Source organism: Macrobrachium rosenbergii, chromosome 41 (assembly GCF_040412425.1).
Source record: "Macrobrachium rosenbergii isolate ZJJX-2024 chromosome 41, ASM4041242v1, whole genome shotgun sequence".
Lineage (NCBI taxonomy): Eukaryota > Metazoa > Arthropoda > Malacostraca > Decapoda > Palaemonidae > Macrobrachium > Macrobrachium rosenbergii.
The window spans coordinates 25,962,881-25,970,380 of NC_089781.1; the positions used below are offsets into that span (position 1 = coordinate 25,962,881).

The window sequence follows — 7,500 nt, forward strand, 5'->3', positions numbered from 1 at the left end:
AAAAAAAAAAAAAAAAAGAGAGAGAGAGAGAGAGAGAGAGAGAGAGAGAGAGAGAGAGAGAGATTTAGCTCCATTCTGCAATCTGAAAAGTGAGTTGAGAGAGAGAGAATCTAGTTCCATTCTGCAATCTGAAAAGTAAACTGAGAGAGAGAGAGAGAGAGAGAGAGAGAGAGAGAGAGAGAGAGAGAGAGAGAGAGAGAGACTTGATCCGTGTCTGTTAAGCCTTGTGAGAAATCGTTCCCTTAATTTAAAAAAACGCTGCAATGTTCAAACCCACACTGTACATACAAAAAATATCCGGCTCCAGTCTCAAAACAACAATTAAGTTATCTACAAAGCGATTATTCCCTATAAACAAAACAATTAGATATCTACAAAGCTATTATTCCCTATAAACAAAACAATTAATTATCTACAAAGCGATTATTCTCTATAAACAAAACAATCAGTTATCTACAAAGCCATTATTCCCTATAAACAAAACAATCGGTTATCTACAAAGCGATTATTCCCTATAAACAAAACAATCAGTTATCTACAAAGCAATTATTCCCTATAAACAAAACAATTAGATATCTGCAAAGCAATTATTCCCTATAAACAATCAGTTATCTACAAAGTGATTATTCCCTATAAACAAAACAATCAGTTATCTACAAAGCGATTATTTCCTATAAACAAAACAATTAGTTATCTACAAAGCGATTATTCCCTATAAACAAAACAATCGGTTATCTACGAAGCGATTACTCCCTATAAACAAAACAATCAGTTATCTACAAAGCAATTATTCCCTGTAAACAAAACAATTAGATATCTACAAAGCGATTATTCCCTATAAACAAAACAATTAGATATCTGCAAAGTGATTATTCCCTATAAACAAAGCAATTAGTTATCTACAAAGCAATTATGCCCTATAAACAAAACAATTAGATACCTACAAAGCTATTATTACCTATAAACAAAATAATCAGATATCTGCAAAGTGATTATTCCCTATAAACAAAGCAATTAGTTATCTACAAAGCGATTATTCCCCATAAACAAAACAATTAAATATCTACAAAGTGATTATTCCCTATAAACAAAAGAATTAGTTATATACAAAGTTATTATTCCCTATAAACAAAATAATTAGTTATCTACAAAGCGATTATTCCCCATAAACAAATCAATCAGTTATCTAAAAAGCGATTATTCCCTATAAACAAAACAACTAGTTATCTACAAAGCAATTATTCCCTATAAACAAAACAATTAGTTATCTACAAAGCGATTATTCCCCATAAACAAAACAATCAGTTATCTACAAAGCGATTATTCCCTATAAACAAAACAATTAGATATCTGCCAAGCGATCAATACCTTTTAATAAAACAAGATAGAGAGGTCAACGTGTACACAAATTCCCATGGAGTTAACTGTCTTTCCTGCGAAGTTGATCTCTCGTTTAATTAAAAAAAAAATATATTAGGATTTTTATGCTTCACAATTCTGGTTAGGCCTATCATCCCTTCGTGAGCGACAACTATAATTAGCCTCGTAACTTGCAATATAAATGCTCAACGGCAACAAGATAAGAAACTCATCTCTGATGTAAAATAAAATTATTCTTTATATATAAACTTTGCAGGTGATCTTACAGTCACAATACAAAAGCAAATATGGCAAAATTTGAACGGTCCTCCACTATGGAAACTGCTATCGGCAATTCATTTTATAAAGGAAATACTGCGGTGAGTATTCCATCTATAGAAAATACTATGGTGGTTATTTAATTCATTATAATAAAGAAAATACTGCAGTGACCATTCCAATTGTCGAAAATGCTACAGTGATTATTTAATAAATTATAAAGAAAATACTGCAGTGATTATTCCATCTAGAGAAAATACTTGTGATTATTTAATTCATTATAAAGTAAATACAGCAGTGATCATTCCATCACTAGAAAATACTAATGATTACTTAAATCATTATAAAGAAAATACTGCAGTGATCATTCTATCTACCGAAATACCATAATGATTATTTAATTCATTATAAAGAAAATACCACAGTGATCATTCCATCTACCGAAAATGCTATAACGATTATTCAGTTCATTATAAAGAAAATACTGCAGTGATCATTCCTTCTACCGAAAATGCTATAATGATTATTCAATTCATTATAAAGAAAATAACACAGTGATCATTCCATCTACCTTAAATACTGGTGATTATTTAATTCGTTACAAAGAAAATACGGCAGTGATCATCATCCTATCGAAAATACTATAGTGATTATTCAATCCATTATAATAAAGAAAATAATGCGGTGATTATTCCATCTATCGAAAACACTATAATGATTATTCAATTCATTATAAAGAAATAATGCAGTGATCATTCCATCTACCGAAAATACTAGCGATTATTAGTTCCTCGCTGGTTGAGTGGGTTCCGTTCTCAGCTAGCACTCTGCTGGCCGCGAGTTCGAATCTCCGAGCGGCAAATGAAGAATAAGAGAAATTTACTTCTGGTGACAGATATTCATTTCTCGCTATAATGTGGATCGGATTCCACAATAAGCTGCAGGTCCCGTTGCTAGGTAACCAATTGGTTCTTAGCCACGTAAAATAAATCTAATCCTTCGGGCCAGCCCTAGGAGAGCTGTTAATCAGCTTAGTGGTCTGGTTAAACTGAGGTATACTTACTTACTAGCGATGATTTAATTCGTTATAAAGAAAATACGGCAGCGATCACTTCTACATTGATAACTCACATTAAAAATCCTATTCAATATCTCTTAGTCCACTGTTGATAAAATGCTACAGCGATCATTCCCCAACGACAATATTGCTCTTACATATAAACTTATATAAACTATCAAGCGACCATTTATCCACTACAGCAGATCAGTAACATCAAAGGCGGAAAGGTTCAATTTTACCTGTAGCTGCATGGCAGGAAATGAACTTTACATCCTCCAGTTTAATTTCCGGATTCACGTTCAAGAAATTATCCAGCTTACGTCAGGGATTAAAATATAAAAATCTAAAAAAAGCAAAGTATCTGATGCCTTTTCATTCGTCCTGCCGGATTTGTGGATTACTGCGACGCCTGTGTGTGTGTGTGTGTGTGTGTGTGTGTGTGTAAAGACCACTAGACGAGATATATATATATATGTATATATGTATATATATATATATATATATATATAGATATTATATATATATATAAATATATATCATACGCAAAAGTCAAAAGCCATTTCGCATCAGATAACAGTAAGTTAACCAGCATGAAATGAATGGACATTTACCTATATCATACCCATTACCAGTTTGCTTGCCCCACTCAGGCAAATCGCCTACGCAAAAATTCTTCTTCTTCTGACAAAAAGTTTTATCTACGGCCTTCCAATCTTCCTCCTTTTTAAGGAAAATGGCGTAACATCCTGATACTGATTCCTTAATGCTTTCCATTGCCCGTAATGCTTTTCAAGACCAAAATAACTCTCGCCAGCTTAAATTTTGACAGTTGCTAAGAAGAATGTTTCTGTTTCCCAACACGTTCAGTGTACAGCTCGAAATTGGATCGGACCTATGTTTGTCTCCTCGTTCACCCTCTAAATACGGCTCGAATTTGGGATCGGATCTATGTTTGTCTCCCGTTCACCCTCTAAATAGGGCTCGAATTTGGGGTCGAACCTATTTCTGCCTCCCGTTCAGCTTCAAAATACTGCATGAAATACGGTCGAACCTATATGATCGGCATTCACCCTCAAAATACTGCTCGAATTGGGATTGAACCCATTTCTATTCCCTAATTCACCTTCAAAATACTGCTCGAATTAGAATCGAACCTATTTTTGCTTCCCATTCACCCTCAACATACTACTCGAATTTGGGATCGAACTTATTTTTGCTTCCCATTCATCCTCAAAATACTGTTCGAACCGGGATCGAACCTATTTGATCTCCATTCACCCTCAACATACTGCTCGAATTGGGATCGAACCTATTTCTGCTTCCCATTCACCTTCAAAAATATTCTCGAACTGGGATCAAACCTATTTGACCTCATTCACCCTCAAAATACTTTTCTGAATTGAGATCGAACCTATTTCTGCTTCCCCATTCACCCTCAAAATACTTCTCGAAATGGGATCGAACTTATTTGATCCCCATTCACCGTCAACATACTTCTCGAATTGGGATCGAACCTATTTTGTTTCATTCACCTTCAAAATACTGCTCGAAATGGGATCGAACCTATTTGATCCCCATTCACCTTCAACATACCGCTCGAATTGAGATTGAACCTATTTCTGTTTCCAATTCACCTTCAAAATACTGCTCAATCGGGATCGAACCTATTTGATCCCCGTTCACCCTCAAAAACTTCTCGAATCGAGATCGAACCTATTTCTGCTTCCCATTCACCCTCAACATACTGCTCGAAATGGGATCGAACCTATTTGATCCCAATTCACCTTCAAAATACTGCTCGAAATGGGATCGAACCTATTTTATCCCCTTTCACCCTCAACATACTGCTCGAACTGGGAACGAACCTATTTTTTCTGGTTCCGTCATTCTATTTCACGTTCAAAATACTTCCCGGATCGAAATCGAACCTATTTTGATCCCATTCACCCTCAACATAACCGCTCGAATTGGGATCGACCCTAGGTTAATGGCCAGCGTGCCCGCAGTACCGAACCCACCCCTAACCCCACCTCTACCGACACTGCAATTTCATATAATAATAACAATTAAAACATTTGTCACATCCAGAACCAATACTCACATTGACGTACACTAAGTTTAGCAGGAATCTCGGTTCAAAGACACTTCACCCATTTATGACAAGATCGTTTGAGCACGAGAATTCCGAATAAGCAAGAGGTGATTACGCGCGTCCACACACTAAGGTCAAAGAAACCCAAATGGCTGGAAATGGATGGAAAGAACAGTTTTGTTGACCGTTCAAAGTCACAGGCTAAAGAAATGGCCTTTCGCCATTATTGCTCTTTATATATTCCTTGAGTCGCGTCGGTAACAACCGTTCAATCGTTTTTGACAACGAGTTAGCCTTGTTAGGTCGTGTATCTCTCTCTCTCTCTCTCTCTCTCTCTCTCTCTCTCTCTCTCTCTCTCTCTCTCTCTCTATATATATATATATATATATATATATATATATATATATATATATATATATATATATATATATATATACACACACAGTATAGTAACGACCGTTCCTTTGTTTATGAGAACAAGTTAGTCTTGTTAGATTCTCTCTCTCTCTCTCTCTCCCTTCTCTCTTGTCTCTCTCTCTCTCTCTCTACGAGACAAAGTCTGGGCCGGTCTGTCAAGTGAGGTCAGGTCATGTTACTTCTATTCATGGATATGAAACGTTATGAGGAAAAAATATATAATACTTTTCGTGGCAGATATTAAAGTGTATCAATCACTTCCTTGTTTAGAAGGCTAAACGGGATAAGGTTGATTTAAAAAATAATAGGAAAAAGGTCATAAACCTTTTATTAACGGCGATGAAACGCTATGGACAGAAAACAGTGCAATTTCTTCTGTTTTTTAACCAATGCTGAATGGCGTTTATTAAAAAGGATATCGTTCAGAAAATTATATCCAAAATACACAAAAAAAAAAAAATTATAATGAATTATATGTCGCGCAATTTTGCTTAATGGACTGGAATCTTTTGTTGTGGATTTGCCTCAGTTTTTCTAATTAATTGATTAATGAATTCATTATCGACACGGATACGTGGCTTTCTTTGTTGACTGGATTCATTGTACACTTGGTTAAAGAAGCTAATGGTCTTTATTTTACCTTGTCACATACATACACGCAAACACTATATATATATATATATATATATATATATATATATATATATATATATATATATATATATATATATATATATATATATATATATATATATATATATATATATATATATATATATATATATATATATATATATATATATATATATATATATATATATATATATATGTATATATACACACACACACACACTCATTCTTAAATACCATGAAGCACATTCTGCCGTCCGTCCAACACAAGCCTATACAAACAGAGCGCGAGTTCAGAATTCCAAAGCAGCACCAGCATCAGGAGACGAACGCAAAAACAACCGCACCTCATAAGCCAAAAATGGATCATGACTCACAAATTCGTGATTCATTCATGGCTGGGGGAAAAAATAAATCAACTTCTGGATCCATCTGGAACCCCGGTGGGATTTAGCTCAAGAAGGAAAATAAAATGATTCGAAAACAAGGTCTGTTTTATCGAGAGACGGAGACCAGGATCCATCACATCATATGCCATCAACCGCCTACCTGAGTTATTTTAGTATTTCTTTGTTGATCGAATATCTAAATATATGTGTGTGTTGACTTCAATAGGTAGAAATAAATAAATAAATAAATATGCTGGTATTGCACGCCCACCATGTTCAGCCTCGTTCAGTTTTATTTGTCCTAAGGCTAAATTTACCATCGGTATTACCATTACCAGTGCCAATAATGATCATATTATTATTGTTGATGCTGTAAATTCATAGTTATAATGTTAATATTTATTTTATAGACATTCTCAACATTCTCCTCCAGATTCTGGTGCTCACAGAACATCTAAACTTTCTGTAAAAAAAAAAAAAATTTATGGCGAAAAAGAGTTTCAAAGTGGCTCACTGTGACACTGCCCCCCCCAATACCAACAAAAAAAAAATAGACCAGAACACATGAATTTTATCAAGAATTTCGGACAACATAATTAATTGAGTTCCAGAGCACCAGTTCATCAAGTATCTAACTACCCATTACTTATTATTTTTTACAACCACAGAAATATAAAAGCGGCCGTATGTGGGTAGATTTCTCCGTAGAGTTTTCTCTGCTCTCGGCGTGATATCTGGATAATATATATTATTAATAACAGTGGGAAGTATTTCGTGTAATGTATTAATGAATTTCATATTTTCTCGATTTAAATTAAAATCGCCAATAACATTGTTATCATCATTAATAACATTGTTCGCATCCCTGCCGTTTCGCTGTGGTTTTCTTTTACTATCGATATTACTATCAATAATATTATTATTCTCATATTACTCAAAACGAAATTCCACACCGATTCGTCTAAAATATATAGAATTGAGGCCAAAAAGGCGAAGCGCTGGGACCTATGAGTTCATTCAGCGCTGAAACGGAAACTGACAGTGAAAAGGTTTGAAAGGTTTAACAGAGAAAAACCTCAAAGCAGATGCTCTATGAATCAATTGTTAGGAGAGGGTGGAAAGTCAGACGGAAGCAAGAGAATATGAACGGAGGTACAGTCAAAGGAATGCCTACAGTACACTGCATGAGGCACACTGACGGCACTGTTAAATCTATATCAATAACTGTGACAAACTCCGGATCTTTTGTTCCCTTCTCTCATGAGCATTTTATA

The 7,500-nt window shown here is 34.7% G+C and overlaps 1 long non-coding RNA gene across 2 annotated transcripts in view; it reads right to left on the bottom strand.

Annotated features, from left to right (window-relative positions):
- The window catches only part of LOC136826453 (uncharacterized), an 827,604-nt gene that overhangs the window by 166,740 nt on the left and 653,364 nt on the right, over positions 1-7,500 (bottom strand). Inside the window, exon 1 of one of the 2 annotated variants that reach the window (XR_010849611.1) lies at positions 4,800-4,978. The exons of the other annotated variant lie outside the window; for it this stretch is intronic. This is a non-coding gene — a long non-coding RNA (uncharacterized lncRNA). Of the gene's footprint in view, positions 1-4,799; positions 4,979-7,500 lie in introns of those variants that run through there. 2 annotated transcript variants of the gene reach the window in all.